At 47.0% G+C, this 12251-nt stretch overlaps 1 pseudogene across 1 annotated transcript in view; it reads left to right on the top strand.

The window, feature by feature from the left end:
* Window positions 1–12251, top strand: part of LOC127489185 (immunoglobulin heavy variable 3-23 pseudogene) — a 40867-nt pseudogene that overhangs the window by 1044 nt on the left and 27572 nt on the right. The window lies entirely within an intron of this gene.

The raw sequence follows: 12251 nt of genomic DNA, 5'->3' as shown, positions 1-12251 counted from the left end.
TCCACACTCACTTTCGATAGACTTTATGTTCGATTTCTATTTCCCTTTAATCCTGAAACAGTCTGTGGTCCCTGTGTGAACGTCACAGCACTCAGGAATGTACTTGCAGCTCAGCTGTGTCTCAGGCTGAGCTTCTGCAGGCACCTGGGAAGCCTACAGGGACTTCCTCATCCTCTAGGTTCTGGGACCCTCCTGTGGGGCTCCCTGCCTGAACTCAGGAGGGAAATGCACTGGACATCAGCAGTCAAGGTCATCACTGAATGGAAAGTGTTGGGTGTGCCGTTCCAGCTGATCTGGTTCTGCTCCAGTGTTGTGGGACCTTCTGCACCTGCTGTGGTTGAGGGAGTGCAGAAAGTGGGACACACAGTGGCTGTGCACTTTGGCACTGGAGTCCACATCACAGGGAGCTGTGTCTGTGGCTCCAGTATGGTGACCATTGTCCTGAGGCTCAACCACAGCTGCAGGAAGAGCCAGTCCCAGCGACCATTTGCCCAGAGTCCCTGCTCTTCACCCAGTAGTTATGCTGATGTCATCAATAACCCATTGTAATTTTTCATCAATTTTAAAGTAGTAGAGACACCCAGGCTTCATATCAAATTGCTGCACTGAATCTATTTACAAAATTTCCCACACTTGTAATGAATAATAAACCTGGAAGACAGTAGATGATGGATGTGTTATGAGGCCCCATCACCAAGGTGGGAACACTGATGCAGTTCCATGCTCCTGGGTTCCAGCTGCCAAGCCTTGAGTGCACTGCCTTTATTTATCATCTCCATAAAACATTGGCAAACACAACACCAGTATTCAGAGATCTGAATCTTCATATTTGCACATTTTTCTCTTTTGATTTTCATAAATGTTTGATAAATAATATTTGATTATGGACATAAGAGGTACAATTATATCTGTTGAAAAAATGAATGTGTATTAATGGAATTATGAAGTCATTCTTATTGACATACTCATCACAATCCCACTTGTTTCCAGGTATAGTATCATTTTTCTCCTGCTTGTAATTCTGTGGACACAATATTCTCTTAACTGCTGTCACCATGCTATACAGATCATTCAAAGTGTGGATCTGTCAGACTGAAACTCTGACCTTGCTCCAGCATCTCCTCTGTTCCGCCCTCACTCAGACTTTGGTCTTCACCATTGTATCCTGCCTCTGTGAGTTCATCCTTTTTATCCCACGTAACTAGCATCACGTATTATTTGTCTTCTTGTAAGGATGGTCAGCAGAGTATACTTATCCTGACCTATTATCCTTGGACATTATTCTCCAGGATGATCCAAGTTGTCCAAAATACAAAATTCCCTCCACTTTACTGCCATATAAACTTCTTGTTAAAATACAACTTTTTCATTTCCTCAATTATTGATTTCCTTATTCAATGAAAATTTCACTGGATTATTGCGTGAACTCTTGTGAATGACCCTGCATTAACTCAACGTGGAACTGCAGAGGTATTTGCCACAGTGACTGCGGATCGGTGGACCCCTCCCTGGGATTTCATATTCCTTCTAATAGGCAATGCTGTTTGAAGATCTTGTGATAATTCTATTTCCCAGTTTTTCATGCTTTTCCATAATGTTTTTTCCTATTTACCTGGCTCCAGCCTTGGACCAAGGTTGACATCTCTCTCTCTCTCCTCCTTCATGAGGCTTGTAGGTCTGATATCACTGATAATACTAATTCTAACAGGAGGAATGGCATGTCTCACTGTGCTTCTAACATGGACATGCATGATGTTTGCCTTTACATATGCACTTTGAAAATTTGAAGATACTATTTCATTTATTTTAAAATTTGTATTTACATATTTTCCATAAAAAAAAGAGACTGAGACTGACAGTGATCTTCTAACTCCTGGGTCACTTCCCCAATGGCTACAAAAGCTTCAGCTGGGTGAGGCAACAGCCTGGTGTTTGGAATTCTGACCAGGGCTCCACGGGGGAGTACTTGGAACATCACCCACGGCTTCCCAGAGGGGCTTAGGCAGGAATCTGACACTGGAACCAAACTAGGACACAGCACTAAGCGTCCTGACATGGGAGGCAGGAATCCCACAGGCTCACTCCAGTGCTGCTCCTGTCTCCACCTTATCATCACTGCATATAAACAACTGATTTCTTCCCTTGGGATTCAGTTGCTTGAGATCATTCAACATTTGGAAATAGGCTCCTAGTCATATGTATAACTAATCTTTCAATGTTTAAAAAAACCTATTTTTTATTTGAAAGTCAGTGTTATAGCAAGAGAGGAAGAGACCAACAGATGGAGAGAGAATCTTCCATCCACTGGTTCACTTCCTATATGGCAGCAAAGGTGAGGTTGGGCAAGCCTAATGCCAAGAGCCTGGAACTTTCTCCAGTTTCCCACATGGCTTGAAGGGGACACACACTTGAGTCATCGTTGACAGAGTTCCCAGGTCTGGATCCCAGCAGGGAGGTGGATTTAAGTACAGCAAGCAGAATCTGAACCCATGCTCCTGAGTGATGCATGCCACAAGTTGGCCCACTCGGCTATGATCTGAAAATACTTTCTCCCCATCTGCGGGCGACTCCTGGTTCTTCAATCTTTCTCTTTGTTACTCAGAATCTGTAGTTGGATCCATTATCCTTTGTCTATGTATCTTGGTTGCCTGTACTTTGGAGATTATCAAACGATCATTGCCCAAACCAATGGGAACTTGCTTTTGTCCTGTGTTTTCCTCTAGAACTTTACAGTCTCGGGTCTTTCCTTTAAGAGTTTCATCCTGTTCACTCTTTTAGGGATACTGGTGTGAGATGACAGCAGGATGAATTATTTTCAGTTGCATTCAAGTTTCCCCAACACCATGAAATTCCGCACTCAGTTTCCTGAAACATTTCAGATGACCTCATTGCATGAACCCATGGGAAGCACAGGTGGACATTTGTATTCAAGGACGAATCTGTTTGGAAAGTGTGTGGAGTGGACTTACAGGTTCTGTTTCTGCTCCAGTGTGGTGGAATCGCCTACACTGCGGTGTTTCAGGGTGAGCAGCGGGGGACAGTCCAGGGCCCTGACTCCGGGGCCAGAGTCCCCATCCCTGGGATCTGGCTGCCAGGAGCTGCCACACGCTGACCCACCTGGTGAGCTGAATCAGTGCTGCGTGATGAGCCAGCCCTGGACCATCTGTCCAGAGTCCCCGCTCCTCCCTCCCTGGCTCCCCCTGGCTGTCCTCATCAGTACTTCATCCTTTCCAAGAGAAAATAACTCCTCTTCTGTCAAGTTCATACTCCTCAAGGGGAAACCAAGTTCCTGCAGCCAGAAATGCCCAGTGCAGTGATCCCTTGTGTATTACAGGATATTTTCTGCTAAACTGCAATTGATCTGCCATGAACAGTCTTACAGAAACTGCAGCCAGTCACTCACCTCATGCAGCAATGTGTGTTCTGAGTGACTCCCATCTAAATCCAGAGACACAAAAATTCCTACTAAATTAAAACAGTTGACACATCTCTGCCTTTTCTGAGAGAAGATTGACAAAGAGAAATTGTTTCTATTTAGCTGGGGACAGTTTTCATGCATTTGCCAAGAGAATTCATTGACACAATCCACCATCTGACACAGTGAATTCCATTGTTATGTGAGAACACCTCATATCTACAGTACTAGGAAATGTGAAATTTAATTTGTCAGATATATACAGTCACAAGAAATTACCCTACCAAGAGAATTCACTCAAATTATAACTGACAGAAACATATTCCATTTGTGTTTACACCAAGACAGAGTCTCCCACCAGGTGCTGAGGGGCTGTCAGTTGTATAAGACGCTGTGTCCCCAGGGTGACAAATGGCAGGACTGCACCATGGTGAGAAGAGGGTGGTCCTGTCTGGGCAAGCATGACTGGGGTCTCTGATGACTGTGTTTTCAAGGAGTTGGCAGGTGGGCCTTGGTAGGTCCATGAAGAAACGGCTTGTGAAACCAGTTGGACACAGGGAGATTGTGGGTGAAGTAAACAGCACAGAGAGAGGTTTCCATGGACGTGATCTGAGTGAAGACAGGGGCTCCTCTAAAATGACTCAGCTTCACACATGGGAGGGGAGGAATTCGAGAGGGCAGTGGTGGGGCAGTTGTGCCAGCCGGACACGACAGATAACCTCTCACGTGCCGATGAACTCACAGCCCTCGTGACTGCATTAGTACCAGCAATGATTGCAACACCACGTAATTTTCTTCTTAGAATAAAACCACAGACAGACGCAAGACAAGTCAACAGAGAATTGTCCCTTCAAAATAGGTTTCATAAATGTTAAACTGACAAATAGTACCTGAATCTATATGTGAGGTATAAGGAAAGGTGTTGATGTGGATTTATTTCATCAGGAATTCTAGAGTCAGACGAACTCACAAGTCCTTCCCTAGCAAAACCACCATTCTTTTGTGATCGAATGACAAATGCCTACTCCTGCAGGAACTGGAAAGAACACAATAAAGCTTCATAACTATTGTCCCCGTGCTGTGCAGTAGATCTCTCGATGTGCCTCTCTGGTCACTGAAAACTCTCTGTGCTTGCAGGAATGTGGTCCCTTTTCTTCTCTTCTCCCAGACTCAGTATCTGCATTGTACTTCCTGCCTCTGTGAGCTCACGATTGGGGATTCCACATATAATTAAGATCATCAGGGCTGGTGCTGTGGTGTAGTGAGTAAAGCCTCTGCCTTCAGTGCTGACATCCCATATGGACGCCAGTTGGAGTCCTGGCTGTTCCATTTCCAATCCAGCTCTCTGCTGTGGCCTTGGTAGGCAGTAGAAGATGGCTTCCATCTTCAGTTCCCGTAATCCAAGGGAGACCCAGTGCAGGCAACTGGCTCCTAAATTCAGATCAGTGCAGCTCCGACAATTGTTACCAATTGGAGAGGGAGCCCGTGGATGGAGGACTTCTCTCTCTCTCTCTCTCTCTCTCACTGCCTCTCCTTCTTTCTTGTGTATCTCTGATTTTAAAGAAATTAAATTAATTTTTATAAAAATGAGAAAAATCACATGGTATAAAACCACAATTTTTCAAAAAAAATAATTAACCTTAAGTGAATCCCCTTGTACTCTTTCATCTGTAAAAGTAGACAGCAGGGGCCGGCGATGCGGCTCACTAGGCTAATCCTCTGCCTAGCGGCGCCGGCACACCGGGTTCTAGTCCCAGTTGGGGCGCCGGATTCTGTCCCGGTTGCCCCTCTTCCAGGCCAGCTCTCTGCTGTGGCCAGGGAGTGCAGTGGAGGATGGCCCAGGTGCTTGGGCCCTGCACTCCATGGGAGACCAGGAAAAGCACCTGGCTCCTGGCTCCTGCCATCGGATCAGCGCGGTGCGCCGGCCGCAGCGCGCCGGCCGCGGCGGCCATTGGAGGGTGAACCAACGGCAAAGGAAGACCTTTCTCTCTGTCTCTCTCACTGTCCACTCTGCCTGTCAAAAAAAAGTGGACAGCAGGAATTAGGACACAATTGGCTAAGTCCCCATCACAGACACACCTGCTCCCATAAGAGTGCTGCTTCAGCACAGCCACACGGCTTCCCACACTTTGAAGATAAAGAATCTTGGGAAACTGTACCTGACGCTACAAGCGAATGAGCTCTTACCACTGACGTAGGAAACGCAGACCCAGTTTTTTGTTCTAGGATTTAGGACGACCTGCTCCTAGATGTTGTAGGCATTTGGTATTGTGGAGCTTTCAATCCAAAGGCAAAAATCTCCCATTGTCAACTCACTGTCCATCTCTACATTTCTGTTTCCCTCACCAATTCTCTCTTTGCCACTGTTCCAATGTCATTATCATAGTTAATAATGAAGCAAAGGTTATTTTTAAATGCAGGACCCGATATTGCTAACACTGGATATTAAGGGCACACACATATTGTAATGAAATGAAGTCATTGCCTACAACTGGTAAAACAACAACGAGAAAAAAAAAATTCATATGATCTGAATCCTATCATAGCCATCACCCTACACCCCCAGGACACCACATCTGCACTGGGCCCTGTCCTGTCTGAGGCATCTGACCCTATGCCTGCTATATAGGGGCAGCACATGCAAATAGGGCTCCCTCTGCCCATGAAAACCTGCCCAGCCCTCACCCTGCAGCTCTGGCACAGGAGCTCCAGCCCCAGGACTCCCAGGTGTCCACTCAGTGATCACACTCAACACAGACGATCACCATGGAGACTGGGCTGTGCTGGCTTCTCCTGGTCGCTGTGCTCAAAGGTAATGATGGAGAACACGGGGCACTGAGTCTGGAGTGATGTGAGTGAGAGACACAGAGAGTATGAGTGGCAGCTTCCTGACCAGGACATCTGTGTTTGCAGGTGTCCAGTGTCAGGAGCAGCTGGTGGAGTCCGGGGGAGGCCTGGTCACGCCTGGGGAATCTCTGAAACTCTTCTGCAAAGCCTCTGGATTCACCATCAGTAGCAGCTACTGGATATGCTGGGTCCGCCAGGCTCCAGGGAAGGGGCTGGAGTGGATCGGATGCATTTATACTGGTGATGGTAGCACATACTACGCGAGCTGGGTGAATGGCCGATTCTCCATCTCCAGAGAGAACAACCAGAACACGGTGTCTCTGCAAATGAACAGTCTGACAGCTGCGACACGACCCTGTATTACTGTGCAAGACAACTGAGCCCAGACAGAAACCTCCCTGCAGGGGCGCGCGTCTCCACCAGGGGGCGCACAAGACTCACTGTGCGCAGATTCTGGTCATGCACAGGTGCAGAGTGAGATGAAGCCCTGGTTTCCTGTCAGGGAATTGGGGTTTCCTCTCCCATAACAGTTTTGAGGGAAGAATTCTTCTTTTATGATTCTGACCCTGCTACTGATTCTCTGACGTGGAGAAGTTTGATGTGACAGGAGAAGTCCTAAATGAACGAATCCAGGCTCAGTGGTCTCCAGGATCACCAGGATCAGAGATGTGGGAGGATCTGGGGATCTCGTGAGTGTTGTCCAGTCTGACAGGACAACGCTCTCAGGGCACTGCCAACTTTAGGACAATTTTACATTTCCCTTTCTATCCAGCGATAGCTGAGCCAGGGTTTGGGTTTAAAAATCTGCGATTTAAGTATCTCTCTCTTGTTGTTACAGTCTGAAAAAGCCCACCGCCTGAGGAATGACTCCAGGAGACTTTTCTCTCATGCAACCAGCAAAGGGTTAAAGATTTATTGATTATCCAGCATGCTGGGGCTGTCTGATCATACATGAACAGAGCAGCTCCGAATAACCAAAGGTTAGGGTTTATAAAGGCAAAAACTGCAAAACCGGGAAGGGGGGAATACATGGTTGCTATGCACGGTTGCTATACACAGTTGCTAAAATCAAAAGAGAGTACATAAAATCAAAAGAGAGTATATGGTTACTGGGGTCAACATAACCTAAAACCTAAGTGAAATTAATATTTATCTTAATCTTGACAATACCAGTTACAATATTACAATTAGCAATTAGGACTTGACATTAATGCAAGACACAGACAAATCACAATTTTATTATTAGCCCAGGTAACCCAGGTGCAGCCTTTCTACTTTCAAGCTTGAGCAATCATGCTAGGGGGTTTTTGTGCTCTGCCAAGGGTGATGTAGTGCACTGCTATTGTCCGACTATTTGAGATCATGGTTGCAAACCAGAGTCTCACGGTGGGGGGGTGCTTTCCCAGAATGGAGTCTCAAGTGCTCCAAAATGGAGTCCCTACTGTCAAGGTGCTACTTCACTCTGTCTTATTTTTACAGCTTTACCAGGAAGGTTTAAACCTGTAAGCTTAAGCTTAACTTTTTACACTTGCACATATACAATTTTAACTCTTCACTGTCAAAACGAGCGAGTGTGCTGAACTGAACCAACCTTTCATTTTACACTGTGGGCGATAAACACTCCCTTTCCACAGACCTTATTCCCAGTCTCCATTTCCCCTTTAATCCTGGAACAGTCTGTGGTCCCTGTGTGAACGTCACAGCACTCAGGAATGTACTGCTGCTCAGCTGTGTCTCAGGCTGAGCTTCTGCAGGCACCTGGGAAGCCTACAGGGACTTCCTCATCCTCTAGCTCCTGGGACCCTCCTGGGGGGCTCCCTGCATGAACTCAGAGGGGAAATGCACTGGACATCAGCAGTCAAGGTCATCACTGAATGGAAAGTGTTTGGTGTGCACTTCCAGCTGATCTGGTTCTGCTCCAGTGTCAGGGACACCCTGCACCTGCTGTGCTTCAGGGAGAGCAGAAAGTGGGACACACAGTGGCTGTGAACTCTGAGGCTGGAGTCCACATCATGAGGAGCTGTGTCTGTGGCTCCAGCATGATGACCAGTGTCCTGAGGCTGAATCACAGCTGCAGGAAGAGCCAGTCCCAGAGACCATGTGTCCAGAGTCCCTGCTCTTCACTCTATGTCTATGCTGACTGGGTCATCGATCCATTTGGCATCTTTCCTCAGTATTATATAGGGAGACATCCATGCTGCATATCACAGTGCTGGATGGAGCCCATTTACACGCTTTCCCATACTTGTACTGACAATGCACCCTGGAAGAGAGTAGATGATGGATGTGTTATGAGGCCCCATCACCAAGGTGGGAACACTGATGCAGTTCCATGCTCCTGGGTTCCAGGTGCCAAGCCTTGAATACAGTGACCTTTATTTATCATCTCATTAAATCTCCTTATGAACTTCCTGTTAAAATATAACTCTGTCCATTTGTCCATTATCCATTCCTTCTTCAATGCTAATTTTACTGGATTATATGTGTGAACTCTTGAGAATGACGCTGCTTTATTTGAACATGGGACTGCAGAGCTGTTTGCCATAGTGACTGCACACCACGTGGTCTCCTCCCTGGGATTTTATATTCCTTCTACCCAGGAATGGTGTTTGAGGATCCTGTGATAATTCTATTTCTCAGCTTCTGATGTTTTCCATGAAAGTTTTCCTAATTTACCTGACTCCAGCCTTTACCAGGGTTATCATCTCCCTCTTCCTGTACATCATTTGTCAGCTCTGCTATGTCTGATAATACTTAGTCCAACAAAGGGATGGGATATCTCATTGTTTCTACAATATGTACACGCATGATGATCCCAGATTTAAAGCATTTTGTATGTTTGCCTTTATATACATTCTTCAAAAAATTACAGATATACTTTTACCTCTTTAAAACTTGTATTTGTGTATTTGTCCAAAAAGAAAAAGAGACAGAGACTGACAACAGTGATCTAGTGAATCCTGGATCATTTCCCAGATGCCCATAAAAGCTGAGTTGGGTCAGATCATAGCCAGGTACATGGAATTCAGTCCAGGTCTCACACATGGGATTAATTCAGACTTCTCATAGTGCATCCCAGAGTGCACACTGGCAGGTATCTGAAACTGGACCCAAGCTAGGACACAACATTCAGCATCTTGATGCGGGAGTAGGAATCACATGCTAACTCCAGTGCTGCTCCTGTCACCACCTTGTCAGTCACTGCATTTAAACAATTGATTCCTTCCCTTGGGATTCAGTTGCTTGAGATCATTCAACATTTGGATCTAGGCTCTTAATCATATGTATAATTAATCTTCAATTTATTTTAAGTATCTATTTTATTGTAGAGACAGTGTTATAGCAAGAGAGGAAGAGACCAACAGATGGAGACAGAAGCTTCCGTCCACTGGTTCACTTCGTGAATGGCTGCAAAGGCTGGGATGGCTGAGCCAGAAACAAGCAGCCTGGAACTTCCCCCAGCTTCCCCCAGAGCTGGAAGGGGACAAACACTTGGGTCATGGTAGACAGTGATCTCCATTGCACTTCCTCCCTCTGTGAGTTCAAGCTTGTGGACTGCAAATACAACGAATGTCACATACTATGTGTCCACATGTACCTGGATTATTTTAGCATATTATGGTGCAGCCTGAACCACGATCTCCTAGTGACAGAATGACCTCCTTCTTACTACTGAATAATATTCCATGTCCTAATGTGAAAGAATCCATTCACTGTTCTATGCACATTTCGCTTAATTGTAGACTGAACTATTGTGAACACAGCTGTAACCTGAACTCAGGAATGCAGCTGAATTGTGACACAGTGACTTCTACCCAGTGCTTGACCTCATGGTTACAGAACAGGGAAGAGGGGGAACACAGGACGGCTGATACCAGGGCACAAAGCACCACTCACAGGAAGGAATAATTCTGCCCACAAAACTGTGGGCTGCCTCAGTTCACTAGAACCCAGATCATGTTCCACAAATAACTAGAATGGTGGCCTCCAGGCCTCCCTACTCAGAGTGATGGAAAGGAGGTGGAAATGTGAATGGCACTGAGTTGATCTGTGCCCATTTCTGCAATACACAGATTCCAATAGCACACTACACCCCACTACCATGTACAGTGTTCTGTGTTCAGGAACAGTTTGAAACTAAGGCAATGGACGAATAAAGAAGCAAATCATAATTAACCTTAAACGAATCCACTTGCAGTCCTTCATCTGTTTAAATATGGGTGGCAGGCATTAGGACCAAATTGGCTAAGTCCCCACTAGGGTCACCCATGTTCCCATCAGAGAACTGACTGAGCCCAGCCTCACGGCTTCCCACACTTTTCCCTCATGATGCATCATGGGAAACTGTAGATGACACACACGTGAATGAGCCCCTACCACCAAAGTGGGAAACACAGACGCTGTTTTCTGTTCCAGGGTTTAGAAAGGCTGAGTCCTAGATGTTATAGGCATTTGGGATGTCAGGGGCTGTCAATCAAAAGGCAGATCTCCCATTGTCACCTCTTCTGTCTGTCTATACATTTCTGTCTCTGTCACCCCTTCTCTCTTTATCACTATTCCAATGTCTTTGATATAGATGATAATGAACCAATGGTTATTTAAAAATCGAAGGAAATGATATTGCTAACACTGGATATTAAGGGTACACATTGAATTAAAATGAAACAAGGTATTTGTTTCAACTGTTAAAAAACAATGATAATGTAAAAAGTCATATGATCTGAATCCTATTATACCCATCACCCTCACCCCCAGGACACCCACGTCTGCCCCAGGCCCTGTCCTGTCTGAGGCGTCTGACCCCATGCCTGCTATATAGGGGCAGCACATGCAGATAGGGCCTCCCTCTGCCCATGAAAACCTGCCCAGCCCTCACCCTGCAGCTCTGGCACAGGAGCTCCAGCCCCAGCACTCCCAGGTGTCCACTCAGTGATCGCACTCAACACAGACGCTCACCATGGAGACTGGGCTGCACTGGCTTCTCCTGGTCTCTGTGCTCAAAGGTAATGATGGAGAACGCGGGGCACTGAGTCTGGGAGAGGACGTGAGTGAGACACACAGAGAGTGTGAGTGACAGCTTCCTGACCAGGACGTCTGTGTTTGCAGGTGTCCAGTGTCAGTAGCTGGTGGAGTCCGGGGGAGGCCTGGTCAAGCCTGAAACTCTCCTGCAAAGCCTCTGGATTCACCCTCAGTAGCTACTGGATGTGCTGGGTCCGCCAGGCTCCTGGGAAGGGGCTGGAGTGGAATGGAGAAATTAATGCTAATGGTGGTAGCACATGGTATGCGAGCAGGGTAAATGGCCGATTCACCGTCTCCAGAAACAACGTCGAGAGCATGCTGGATCTGCAAATGAGCAGTCTGACAGCCGCGGACACGTCCCTCTATAACTGTGCAAGAGACACAGTGAGGGCCCTCAGGCTGAGCCCAGACACAAACCTCCCTGCAGGGGCGCGCGGCTCCACCAGGGGGCGCACAAGACGCACTGAGCAGACTCAGACCCATTCCCAGATGCAGTGGGAGGTGAATCCCTGGTCCTCCTGAGGAAATTGGGGTTTGTGGTCCTGTAACTATTTCTTATGTTCCAGTTCTGCATGGATGATTCTGTCCCTAACACCGATCACCGAGCAGAAGTTTTGGTATCGCGGGAAGACGTCACAAGAAGAAAATGGAGTCTTTTTGGAGGAATGAATGACAACTCTGGGGCCCCGGCATCTGAGACCTGACTAAGCTCTGGGCACCCGGGGAGCCTTTTCCAGCCCGAGTCACGGAAGAGCTGTCCGTGGAATTCTCTGTTGACGTCATGTGGGACCCTGCTGAGAGCCCAGGGGCAGTGTAGAGCCGGTCAGGGGCTATGGATGCTGCAGTGTTTCACATCCATGCCCTCCCCTCCTGCACAGCTGGGCCCTGAGGGGTGAGCTGACCCATGGTCCTGGTCCCTGGGGCTCCCGTGTCCATTCTCTACAGCTGTGCCCTCGTCTCCCTTTCACTT

This window comes from Oryctolagus cuniculus, chromosome 20 (assembly GCF_051225735.1).
Source record: "Oryctolagus cuniculus isolate XC-2025 breed Fujian yellow rabbit chromosome 20, ASM5122573v1, whole genome shotgun sequence".
Taxonomy (NCBI): domain Eukaryota; kingdom Metazoa; phylum Chordata; class Mammalia; order Lagomorpha; family Leporidae; genus Oryctolagus; species Oryctolagus cuniculus.
The sequence above is the reverse complement of the archived record's forward strand: the minus strand, read 5'-3'. Positions and strand labels throughout refer to the sequence as shown.